Genomic DNA, 14,944 nt, shown 5'->3' with positions numbered 1-14,944 from the left:
GTCATGCTACAGATTCTGATGTGTGATTTAGGTTTGGACGGTAAGGGTATGTGTCCACGTGCAGGAAACGCTGCGTGTTTGACGCTGCATAGAGCCGCAGTGTCAAACACGTCCAGATGTTACAGCATAGTGGAGGGGATTTAATGAAATCCCGTCTCCACTATGCGTGGTAACACGCACGCGGCGGCCCTGTGACTCCGGACATGCTGCGCATCTTTTCAGATCGCAGCATGTCCGTATATCTTGCGGCGACGCTGCGTCGCCGCAAGTTATAGCACAGGGCCCTATGGTGGGGAGCGATGATCCCGGATGTGTGCTGTGAACACATCCGGCATCATCGCGTCCCAGAAAGGGACGCAGAGCGGGTTTGTCGCTCCGACGATACCGCCGGCCATCCTGAAAGTGGACACATACCCTAACTGTGCCATGCAAACACATGAATATGCTTTGATCTAAACCATTTCATTGTAACTCTGGCAGTAAGTTTAGGGTCGTTGTCCTGCTGGAAGGTGAACCTACCCCCTATTATATATATATATAATTTTTTAATTTATATTCTGTAATATACATTTTTACTGGATGCTTCTACTGTATATGAAATAGTGCAGGATGCTCTCTTGCGAACAGGGGAAAACTGGTATACTCGACATATTAAGCCAGAAAAATCTTTTAACCTTTCAATAGTAACAAATAAAAAGACAACAAGAAATCAATAAAAAAAACAAAAAAAAAAAAACATCCAACACAAGAGACGTAAGGATGGGCGGTTTCATAGCATTGCAGAACAATTAGGGCTAGACTATAGTTTTTATCAGTCACCGTCAATTCACGAAGATCTGACAGTAGTAGAGAGATAATATCTGTGGTTTTCTTATTGTAGCACGCAGCGGTAATATTAGCCTTATAGATAGGACAGTATTGGAGATGGAGCAACAGCCATCGCTGATAACATCTGACCACCGGATTGTGTAGGATACAAGCGAGCAGCGCACAAACCCACACACAACGCAAACAGATCTGAGAAAATAAAACGTATGAGCTTGCCACCAATATGAGAAATGCCGAAAATGAAGTGTATGTGTGATTATGGAATCTTCAGGCCAGTGTCCTCGAGTAGCAGCAGGAGTATAGGAACAATTGTTATCCAGTACTGCAAAAAGACGATGTTTATTATCTCCATAAAAAAAAAGATTAAAAAAAAAAATTATAGTCTTACGCGTTTCGGACTGCTAAGAGTCCTTAGTCATAGTAGTGCTAAATTTAGATTTCTTTTTTTAATAAACATTGGGGTTTTTTTTATATTTTTTGCTGTGCTGGATTACAATTCTTACGGATTTTAGAAAACCTCATTTTCTAAGTAATGAGCTGAATGGAGGATTTTTAGTAAAGGGTGTTTTCTTTTTGGTGGGATATTTTAGAGTAATACACGTACTCGTTGTTCTAACTTTGGCAAACAATTCATTATACATTGTATACTTTGTATAAAATCAGATTTTATGCCACTGTAACCCCGGAGAACAGCTGGAAAAATCACAGATAATATATATTTATGGACACATTGGAAAGCCATAATATATCACTATGATTATAAGTCATACATGTCTACAGACCATAATTCTGATATAAGTACACGAGCTGCATTCACTGGAAACTGATAATTACTGTCAAAATAATCTGTAAAGTTTCTTCAGCTTCTAAAAAATCATGGACACTTTACATTTATTTTATAAAAAAGGCAAAAAAATTGCCACATTTTTACAGACTGTCCTGAAATATCTCAACCCTGGGCCCAGGGGAGTGAGGATCTGCAGTGTCCATGGTGTTTTACAATATTTCGGGTCATTTTACAGGGAATAGAAAACCCCTTTTCTGGAAAGCGGAGTCACTAGCAGCAGTCAGAGGGGAGGAGGTTATTAACACTCAGACATTCATTCATTGCAAGACACAAGGAAGCAGAGACGTCACCTGTTTACATCCTGGAGACAGGGCGAAGACACACCAAGGAGAGGAGCGTCACATCAGCTGACACCAGTGGCCACCGCAACCATCCAGCCGTGTATACCAACTGGTCTTACAGCAGAAGTAACCGCTGCAGCCAATCACTGGTCTTGTACTTGTGATTGGCTGTACTGGTCACATGTGGTACACAGCATATCGTCACTGTATGCGAGGCTTCATTAAATATCCTTCCACCTATTGACTACTTTCCCATAACTTGGAAAGTCCTGCAATTCAAAATCCCTCAAGTTTGAGACATCATCTATAAATACACAGCTAGGTAATGGAGAGATTACTGACTCAGCTCTGCTATTCACACACACAGGACTAATGCCATGGAATTACTGACTCAGCTCTGCTACATACACACACAGGACTAATGCCATGGAATTACTGCCTCTGCTCTGCTACATACACACACAGGACTAATGCCATGGAATTACTGACTCAGCTCTGCTACATACACACACAGGACTAATGCCATGGAATTACTGACTCAGCTCTGCTATATACACACACAGGACTAATGCCATGGAATTACTGCCTCAGCTCTGCTACATACACACAGGACTAATGCCATGGAATTACTGACTCAGCTCTGCTACATACACACACAGGACTAATGCCATGGAATTACTGACTCAGCTCTGCTATATACACACACAGGACTAATGCCATGGAATTACTGACTCAGCTCTGCTATACACACACAGGACTAATGCCATGGAATTACTGACTCAGCTCTGCTATACACACACAGGACTAATGCCATGGAATTACTGCCTCAGCTCTGCTATATACACACACAGGACTAATGCCATGGAATTACTGACTGAGCTCTGCTACATACACACACAGGACTAATGCCATGGAATTACTGACTCAGCTCTGCTACATACACACACAGGACTAATGCCATGGAATTACTGACTCAGCTCTGCTATATACACACACAGGACTAATGTCATGGAATTACTGACTCAGCTCTGCTATATACACACACAGGACTAATGTCATGGAATTACTGACTCAGCTCTGCTATATACACACACAGGACTAATGCCATGGAATTACTGACTCAGCTCTATACACACACACACAGGACTAATGCCATGGAATTACTGACTCAGCTCTGCTATATACACACACAGGACTAATGCCATGGAATTACTGACTCAGCTCTGCTATATACACACACAGGACTAATGCCATGGAATTACTGACTCAGCTCTGCTATATACACACACAGGACTAATGTCATGGAATTACTGACTCAGCTCTGCTATATACACACACAGGACTAATGCCATGGAATTACTGACTCAGCTCTGCTATATACACACACAGGACTAATGCCATGGAATTACTGACTCAGCTCTGCTACATACACACACAGGACTAATGTCATGGAATTACTGACTCAGCTCTGCTATATACACACACAGGACTAATGCCATGGAATTACTGACTCAGCTCTGCTATATACACACACAGGACTAATGCCATGGAATTACTGACTCAGCTCTGCTATATACACACACAGGACTAATGCCATGGAAATACTGACTCAGCTCTGCTATACACACACAGGACTAATGCCATGGAATTACTGACTCAGCTCTGCTATACACACACAGGACTAATGCCATGGAATTACTGCCTCAGCTCTGCTACATACACACACAGGACTAATGCCATGGAATTACTGACTGAGCTCTGCTACATACACACACAGGACTAATGCCATGGAATTACTGACTCAGCTCTGCTACATACACACACAGGACTAATGCCATGGAATTACTGACTCAGCTCTGCTATATACACACACAGGACTAATGCCATGGAATTACTGACTCAGCTCTGCTATATACACACACAGGACTAATGTCATGGAATTACTGACTCAGCTCTTCTATATACACACACAGGACTAATGCCATGGAATTACTGACTCAGCTCTGCTATATACACACACAGGACTAATGCCATGGAATTACTGACTCAGCTCTTCTATATACACACACAGGACTAATGCCATGGAATTACTGACTCAGCTCTGCTATATACACACACAGGACTAATGCCATGGAATTACTGACTCAGCTCTGCTATACACACACAGGACTAATGCCATGGAATTACTGACTCAGCTCTGCTATACACACACAGGACTAATGCCATGGAATTACTGCCTCAGCTCTGCTACATACACACACAGGACTAATGCCATGGAATTACTGACTGAGCTCTGCTACATACACACACAGGACTAATGCCATGGAATTACTGACTCAGCTCTGCTATATACACACACAGGACTAATGCCATGGAATTACTGACTCAGCTCTGCTACATACACACACAGGACTAATGCCATGGAATTACTGACTCAGCTCTGCTATATACACACACAGGACTAATGCCATGGAATTACTGACTCAGCTCTGCTATATACACACACAGGACTAATGCCATGGAATTACTGACTCAGCTCTGCTATACACACACAGGACTAATGCCATGGAATTACTGACTCAGCTCTGCTATACACACACAGGACTAATGCCATGGAATTACTGCCTCAGCTCTGCTACATACACACACAGGACTAATGCCATGGAATTACTGACTGAGCTCTGCTACATACACACACAGGACTAATGCCATGGAATTACTGACTCAGCTCTGCTACATACACACACAGGACTAATGCCATGGAATTACTGACTCAGCTCTGCTATATACACACACAGGACTAATGCCATGGAATTACTGACTCAGCTCTGCTATATACACACACAGGACTAATGTCATGGAATTACTGACTCAGCTCTGCTATATACACACACAGGACTAATGCCATGGAATTACTGACTCAGCTCTGCTATATACACACACAGGACTAATGCCATGGAATTACTGACTCAGCTCTGCTATATACACACACAGGACTAATGCCATGGAATTACTGACTCAGCTCTGCTATACACACACAGGACTAATGCCATGGAATTACTGCCTCAGCTCTGCTACATACACACACAGGACTAATGCCATGGAATTACTGACTGAGCTCTGCTACATACACACACAGGACTAATGCCATGGAATTACTGACTCAGCTCTGCTACATACACACACAGGACTAATGCCATGGAATTACTGACTCAGCTCTGCTATATACACACACAGGACTAATGCCATGGAATTACTGACTCAGCTCTGCTATATACACACACAGGACTAATGTCATGGAATTACTGACTCAGCTCTGCTATATACACACACAGGACTAATGCCATGGAATTACTGACTCAGCTCTGCTATATACACACACAGGACTAATGCCATGGAATTACTGCCTCAGCTCTGCTATATACACACACAGGACTAATGCCATGGAATTACTGACTCAGCTCTGCTATACACACACAGGACTAATGCCATGGAATTACTGACTCAGCTCTGCTATACACACACAGGACTAATGCCATGGAATTACTGCCTCAGCTCTGCTACATACACACACAGGACTAATGCCATGGAATTACTGACTGAGCTCTGCTACATACACACACAGGACTAATGCCATGGAATTACTGACTCAGCTCTGCTACATACACACACAGGACTAATGCCATGGAATTACTGACTCAGCTCTGCTATATACACACACAGGACTAATGCCATGGAATTACTGACTCAGCTCTGCTATATACACACACAGGACTAATGTCATGGAATTACTGACTCAGCTCTGCTATATACACACACAGGACTAATGCCATGGAATTACTGACTCAGCTCTATACACACACACACAGGACTAATGCCATGGAATTACTGACTCAGCTCTGCTACATACACACACAGGACTAATGCCATGGAATTACTGACTCAGCTCTGCTACATACACACACAGGACTAATGCCATGGAATTACTGACTCAGCTCTGCTATATACACACACAGGACTAATGCCATGGAATTACTGACTCAGCTCTGCTATATACACACACAGGACTAATGTCATGGAATTACTGACTCAGCTCTGCTATATACACACACAGGACTAATGCCATGGAATTACTGACTCAGCTCTGCTATATACACACACAGGACTAATGCCATGGAATTACTGACTCAGCTCTGCTATATACACACACAGGACTAATGCCATGGAATTACTGACTCAGCTCTGCTATACACACACAGGACTAATGCCATGGAATTACTGACTCAGCTCTGCTATACACACACAGGACTAATGCCATGGAATTACTGCCTCAGCTCTGCTACATACACACACAGGACTAATGCCATGGAATTACTGACTGAGCTCTGCTACATACACACACAGGACTAATGCCAAGGAATTACTGACTCAGCTCTGCTACATACACACACAGGACTAATGCCATGGAATTACTGACTCAGCTCTGCTATATACACACACAGGACTAATGCCATGGAATTACTGACTCAGCTCTGCTATATACACACACAGGACTAATGTCATGGAATTACTGACTCAGCTCTGCTATATACACACACAGGACTAATGCCATGGAATTACTGACTCAGCTCTGCTATATACACACACAGGACTAATGCCATGGAATTACTGACTCAGCTCTGCTATATACACACACAGGACTAATGCCATGGAATTACTGACTCAGCTCTGCTATACACACACAGGACTAATGCCATGGAATTACTGACTCAGCTCTGCTATATACACACACAGGACTAATGCCATGGAATTACTGACTCAGCTCTGCTATACACACACAGGACTAATGCCATGGAATTACTGACTCAGCTCTGCTATATACACACACAGGACTAATGCCATGGAATTACTGACTCAGCTCTGCTATATACACACACAGGACTAATGCCATGGAATTACTGACTCAGCTCTGCTATACACACACAGGACTAATGTCATGGAATTACTGACTCAGCTCTGCTATATACACACACAGGACTAATGCCATGGAATTACTGACTCAGCTCTGCTATATACACACACAGGACTAATGCCATGGAATTACTGACTCAGCTCTGCTATATACACACACAGGACTAATGCCATGGAATTACTGACTCAGCTCTGCTATATACACACACAGGACTAATGCTATGGAATTACTGACTCAGCTCTGCTATACACACACAGGACTAATGCCATGGAATTACTGACTCAGCTCTGCTATACACACACAGGACTAATGCCATGGAATTACTGCCTCAGCTCTGCTACATACACACACAGGACTAATGCCATGGAATTACTGACTCAGCTCTGCTATATACACACACAGGACTAATGCCATGGAATTACTGACTCAGCTCTGCTATATACACACACAGGACTAATGCCATGGAATTACTGACTCAGCTCTGCTATATACACACACAGGACTAATGCCATGGAATTACTGACTCAGCTCTGCTATACACACACAGGACTAATGCCATGGAATTACTGCCTCAGCTCTGCTACATACACACACAGGACTAATGCCATGGAATTACTGACTCAGCTCTGCTACATACACACACAGGACTAATGCCATGGAATTACTGACTCAGCTCTGCTATATACACACACAGGACTAATGCCATGGAATTACTGACTCAGCTCTGCTATATACACACACAGGACTAATGTCATGGAATTACTGACTCAGCTCTGCTATATACACACACAGGACTAATGCCATGGAATTACTGACTGAGCTCTGCTATACACACACAGGACTAATGCCATGGAATTACTGACTCAGCTCTGCTACATACACACACAGGACTAATGCCATGGAATTACTGACTCAGCTCTGCTATACACACACAGGACTAATGCCATGGAATTACTGACTCAGCTCTGCTATACACACACAGGACTAATGCCATGGAATTACTGACTGAGCTCTGCTACATACACACACAGGACTAATGCCATGGAATTACTGACTCAGCTCTGCTACATACACACACAGGACTAATGCCATGGAATTACTGACTGAGCTCTGCTACATACACACACAGGACTAATGCCATGGAATTACTGACTCAGCTCTGCTACATACACACACAGGACTAATGCCATGGAATTACTGACTGAGCTCTGCTACATACACACACAGGACTAATGTCATGGAATTACTGACTCAACTCTGCTATATACACACAGGACTAATGCCATGGAATTACTGACTCAGCTCTGCTACATACACACACAGGACTAATGCCATGAAATTACTGACTCAGCTCTGCTACATACACACACAGGACTAATGCCATGGAATTACTGACTCAGCTCTGCTACATACACACACAGGACTAATGCCATGGAATTACTGACTCAGCTCTGCTATTCACACACACAGGACTAATGCCATGAAATTACTGACTCAGCTCTGCTACATACACACACAGGACTAATGCCATGGAATTACTGACTCAGCTCTGCTATTCACACACACAGGACTAATGCCATGAAATTACTGACTCAGCTCTGCTACATACACACACAGGACTAATGCCATGGAATTACTGACTCAGCTCTGCTATTCACACACACAGGACTAATGCCATGAAATTACTGACTCAGCTTTGCTACATACACACACAGGACTAATGCCATGGAATTACTGCCTCCGCTCTGCTACATACACACACAGGACTAATGCCATGGAATTACTGACTCAGCTCTGCTACATACACACACAGGACTAATGCCATGGAATTACTGACTCAGCTCTGCTACATACACACACAGGACTAATGCCATGAAATTACTGACTCAGCTCTGCTACATACACACACAGGACTAATGCCATGGAATTACTGCCTCCGCTCTGCTACATACACACACAGGACTAATGCCATGGAATTACTGACTCAGCTCTGCTACATACACACACAGGACTAATGCCATGGAATTACTGACTCAGCTCTGCTACATACACACACAGGACTAATGCCATGGAATTACTGACTGAGCTCTGCTACATACACACACAGGACTAATGCCATGGAATTACTGACTCAGCTCTGCTACATACACACACAGGACTAATGCCATGGAATTACTGACTCAGCTCTGCTACATACACACACAGGACTAATGCCATGGAATTACTGACTGAGCTCTGCTATATACACACACAGGACTAATGCCATGGAATTACTGACTGAGCTCTGCTACATACACACACAGGACTAATGTCATGGAATTACTGACTCAGCTCTGCTATATACACACACAGGACTAATGCCATGGAATTACTGACTGAGCTCTGCTACATACACACACAGGACTAATGCCATGGAATTACTGACTGAGCTCTGCTACATACACACACAGGACTAATGCCATGGAATTACTGACTGAGCTCTGCTACATACACACACAGGACTAATGCCATGGAATTACTGACTCAGCTCTGCTACATACACACACAGGACTAATGCCATGGAATTACTGACTCAGCTCTGCTACATACACACACAGGACTAATGCCATGGAATTACTGACTCGGCTCTGCTACATACACACACAGGACTAATGTCATGGAATTACTGACTCGGCTCTGCTACATACACACACAGGACTAATGCCATGGAATTACTGACTGAGCTCTGCTACATACACACACAGGACTAATGCCATGGAATTACTGACTCAGCTCTGCTACATACACACACAGGACTAATGCCATGGAATTACTGACTCAGCTCTGCTACATACACACACAGGACTAATGCCATGGAATTACTGACTCGGCTCTGCTACATACACACACAGGACTAATGCCATGGAATTACTGCCTCAGCTCTGCTACATACACACACAGGACTAATGCCATGGAATTACTGACTCAGCTCTGCTACATACACACACAGGACTAATGCCATGGAATTACTGACTCAGCTCTGCTACATACACACACAGGACTAATGCCATGGAATTACTGACTCGGCTCTGCTACATACACACACAGGACTAATGTCATGGAATTACTGACTCGGCTCTGCTACATACACACACAGGACTAATGCCATGGAATTACTGACTCGGCTCTGATACATACACACACAGGACTAATGCCATGGAATTACTGCCTCAGCTCTGCTACATACACACACAGGACTAATGCCATGGAATTACTGACTCAGCTCTGCTACATACACACACAGGACTAATGCCATGGAATTACTGACTCAGCTCTGCTACATACACACACAGGACTAATGCCATGGAATTACTGACTCGGCTCTGCTACATACACACACAGGACTAATGTCATGGAATTACTGCCTCTGCTCTGCTACATACACACACAGGACTAATGCCATGGAATTACTGACTCAGCTCTGCTATATACACACACAGGACTAATGCCATGGAATTACTGACTCAGCTCTGCTACACACACACAGGACTAATGTCATGGAATTACTGACTCAGCTCTGCTACATACACACACAGGACTAATGCCATGAAATTACTGACTCAGCTCTGCTACATACACACACAGGACTAATGCCATGGAATTACTGACTCAGCTCTGCTATTCACACACACAGGACTAATGCCATGAAATTACTGACTCAGCTCTGCTACATACACACACAGGACTAATGCCATGGAATTACTGCCTCCGCTCTGCTACATACACACACAGGACTAATGCCATGGAATTACTGACTCAGCTCTGCTATTCACACACACAGGACTAATGCCATGAAATTACTGACTCAGCTCTGCTACATACACACACAGGACTAATGCCATGGAATTACTGCCTCCGCTCTGCTACATACACACACAGGACTAATGCCATGGAATTACTGACTCAGCTCTGCTACATACACACACAGGACTAATGCCATGGAATTACTGACTCAGCTCTGCTACATACACACACAGGACTAATGCCATGAAATTACTGACTCAGCTCTGCTACATACACACACAGGACTAATGCCATGGAATTACTGCCTCCGCTCTGCTACATACACACACAGGACTAATGCCATGGAATTACTGACTCAGCTCTGCTACATGCACACACAGGACTAATGCCATGGAATTACTGACTCAGCTCTGCTACATACACACACAGGACTAATGCCATGAAATTACTGACTCAGCTCTGCTACATACACACACAGGACTAATGCCATGGAATTACTGACTCAGCTCTGCTATTCACACACACAGGACTAATGCCATGAAATTACTGACTCAGCTCTGCTACATACACACACAGGACTAATGCCATGGAATTACTGACTCAGCTCTGCTATTCACACACACAGGACTAATGCCATGAAATTACTGACTCAGCTCTGCTACATACACACACAGGACTAATGCCATGGAATTACTGACTCAGCTCTGCTATTCACACACACAGGACTAATGCCATGAAATTACTGACTCAGCTTTGCTACATACACACACAGGACTAATGCCATGGAATTACTGCCTCCGCTCTGCTACATACACACACAGGACTAATGCCATGGAATTACTGACTCAGCTCTGCTACATACACACACAGGACTAATGCCATGGAATTACTGACTCAGCTCTGCTACATACACACACAGGACTAATGCCATGAAATTACTGACTCAGCTCTGCTACATACACACACAGGACTAATGCCATGGAATTACTGCCTCCGCTCTGCTACATACACACACAGGACTAATGCCATGGAATTACTGACTCAGCTCTGCTACATACACACACAGGACTAATGCCATGGAATTACTGACTCAGCTCTGCTACATACACACACAGGACTAATGCCATGGAATTACTGACTCAGCTCTGCTACATACACACACAGGACTAATGCCATGAAATTACTGACTCAGCTCTGCTACATACACACACAGGACTAATGCCATGGAATTACTGCCTCCGCTCTGCTACATACACACACAGGACTAATGCCATGGAATTACTGACTCAGCTCTGCTATACACACACAGGACTAATGCCATGGAATTACTGACTCAGCTCTGCTACATACACACACAGGACTAATGCCATGGAATTACTGACTGAGCTCTGCTACATACACACACAGGACTAATGCCATGGAATTACTGACTCAGCTCTGCTACATACACACACAGGACTAATGCCATGGAATTACTGACTCAGCTCTGCTACATACACACACAGGACTAATGCCATGGAATTACTGACTGAGCTCTGCTATATACACACACAGGACTAATGCCATGGAATTACTGACTGAGCTCTGCTACATACACACACAGGACTAATGTCATGGAATTACTGACTCAGCTCTGCTATATACACACACAGGACTAATGCCATGGAATTACTGACTGAGCTCTGCTACATACACACACAGGACTAATGCCATGGAATTACTGACTGAGCTCTGCTACATACACACACAGGACTAATGCCATGGAATTACTGACTGAGCTCTGCTACATACACACACAGGACTAATGCCATGGAATTACTGACTCAGCTCTGCTACATACACACACAGGACTAATGCCATGGAATTACTGACTCAGCTCTGCTACATACACACACAGGACTAATGCCATGGAATTACTGACTCGGCTCTGCTACATACACACACAGGACTAATGTCATGGAATTACTGACTCGGCTCTGCTACATACACACACAGGACTAATGCCATGGAATTACTGACTGAGCTCTGCTACATACACACACAGGACTAATGCCATGGAATTACTGACTCAGCTCTGCTACATACACACACAGGACTAATGCCATGGAATTACTGACTCAGCTCTGCTACATACACACACAGGACTAATGCCATGGAATTACTGACTCGGCTCTGCTACATACACACACAGGACTAATGCCATGGAATTACTGCCTCAGCTCTGCTACATACACACACAGGACTAATGCCATGGAATTACTGACTCAGCTCTGCTACATACACACACAGGACTAATGCCATGGAATTACTGACTCAGCTCTGCTACATACACACACAGGACTAATGCCATGGAATTACTGACTCGGCTCTGCTACATACACACACAGGACTAATGTCATGGAATTACTGACTCGGCTCTGCTACATACACACACAGGACTAATGCCATGGAATTACTGACTCGGCTCTGATACATACACACACAGGACTAATGCCATGGAATTACTGCCTCAGCTCTGCTACATACACACACAGGACTAATGCCATGGAATTACTGACTCAGCTCTGCTACATACACACACAGGACTAATGCCATGGAATTACTGACTCAGCTCTGCTACATACACACACAGGACTAATGCCATGGAATTACTGACTCGGCTCTGCTACATACACACACAGGACTAATGTCATGGAATTACTGCCTCTGCTCTGCTACATACACACACAGGACTAATGCCATGGAATTACTGACTCAGCTCTGCTATATACACACACAGGACTAATGCCATGGAATTACTGACTCAGCTCTGCTACACACACACAGGACTAATGTCATGGAATTACTGACTCAGCTCTGCTACATACACACACAGGACTAATGCCATGAAATTACTGACTCAGCTCTGCTACATACACACACAGGACTAATGCCATGGAATTACTGACTCAGCTCTGCTATTCACACACACAGGACTAATGCCATGAAATTACTGACTCAGCTCTGCTACATACACACACAGGACTAATGCCATGGAATTACTGCCTCCGCTCTGCTACATACACACACAGGACTAATGCCATGGAATTACTGACTCAGCTCTGCTATTCACACACACAGGACTAATGCCATGAAATTACTGACTCAGCTCTGCTACATACACACACAGGACTAATGCCATGGAATTACTGCCTCCGCTCTGCTACATACACACACAGGACTAATGCCATGGAATTACTGACTCAGCTCTGCTACATACACACACAGGACTAATGCCATGGAATTACTGACTCAGCTCTGCTACATACACACACAGGACTAATGCCATGAAATTACTGACTCAGCTCTGCTACATACACACACAGGACTAATGCCATGGAATTACTGCCTCCGCTCTGCTACATACACACACAGGACTAATGCCATGGAATTACTGACTCAGCTCTGCTACATGCACACACAGGACTAATGCCATGGAATTACTGACTCAGCTCTGCTACATACACACACAGGACTAATGCCATGAAATTACTGACTCAGCTCTGCTACATACACACACAGGACTAATGCCATGGAATTACTGCCTCCGCTCTGCTACATACACACACAGGACTAATGCCATGGAATTACTGACTCAGCTCTGCTACATACACACACAGGACTAATGCCTTGGAATTACTGACTCAGCTCTGCTACATACACACACAGGACTAATGCCATGAAATTACTGACTCAGCTCTGCTACATACACACACAGGACTAATGCCATGGAATTACTGCCTCCGCTCTGCTACATACACACACAGGACTAATGCCATGGAATTACTGACTCAGCTCTGCTACATACACACACAGGACTAATGCCATGGAATTACTGACTGAGCTCTGCTATATACACACACAGGACTAATGCCATGGAATTACTGACTGAGCTCTGCTACATACACACACAGGACTAATGTCATGGAATTACTGACTCAGCTCTGCTATATACACACACAGGACTAATGCCATGGAATTACTGACTGAGCTCTGCTACATACACACACAGGACTAATGCCATGGAATTACTGACTCAGCTCTGCTACATACACACACAGGACTAATGCCATGGAATTACTGACTCAGCTCTGCTACATACACACACAGGACTAATGCCATGGAATTACTGACTCAGCTCTGCTACATACACACACAGGACTAATGCCATGGAATTACTGACTCGGCTCTGCT

At 43.9% G+C, this 14,944-nt stretch overlaps 1 protein-coding gene across 3 annotated transcripts in view; it reads right to left on the bottom strand.

Moving 5' to 3' along the window:
* The window catches only part of SLC26A11 (solute carrier family 26 member 11), a 68,681-nt gene that overhangs the window by 42,986 nt on the left and 10,751 nt on the right, over positions 1–14,944 (bottom strand). Inside the window, exon 1 of one of the 3 annotated variants that reach the window (XM_069752434.1) lies at positions 1,966–2,084. The exons of the other annotated variants lie outside the window; for them this stretch is intronic. The gene's annotated coding sequence lies outside the window, so the exon portion shown is untranslated. Of the gene's footprint in view, positions 1–1,965; positions 2,085–14,944 lie in introns of those variants that run through there. 3 annotated transcript variants of the gene reach the window in all.

This window comes from Ranitomeya imitator, chromosome 2 (genome assembly GCF_032444005.1).
Source record: "Ranitomeya imitator isolate aRanImi1 chromosome 2, aRanImi1.pri, whole genome shotgun sequence".
Classification (NCBI taxonomy): Eukaryota; Metazoa; Chordata; class Amphibia; order Anura; family Dendrobatidae; genus Ranitomeya; species Ranitomeya imitator.
Note: the sequence above shows the minus strand (reverse complement) of the source record. Positions and strands in the feature narration are given on the sequence as shown.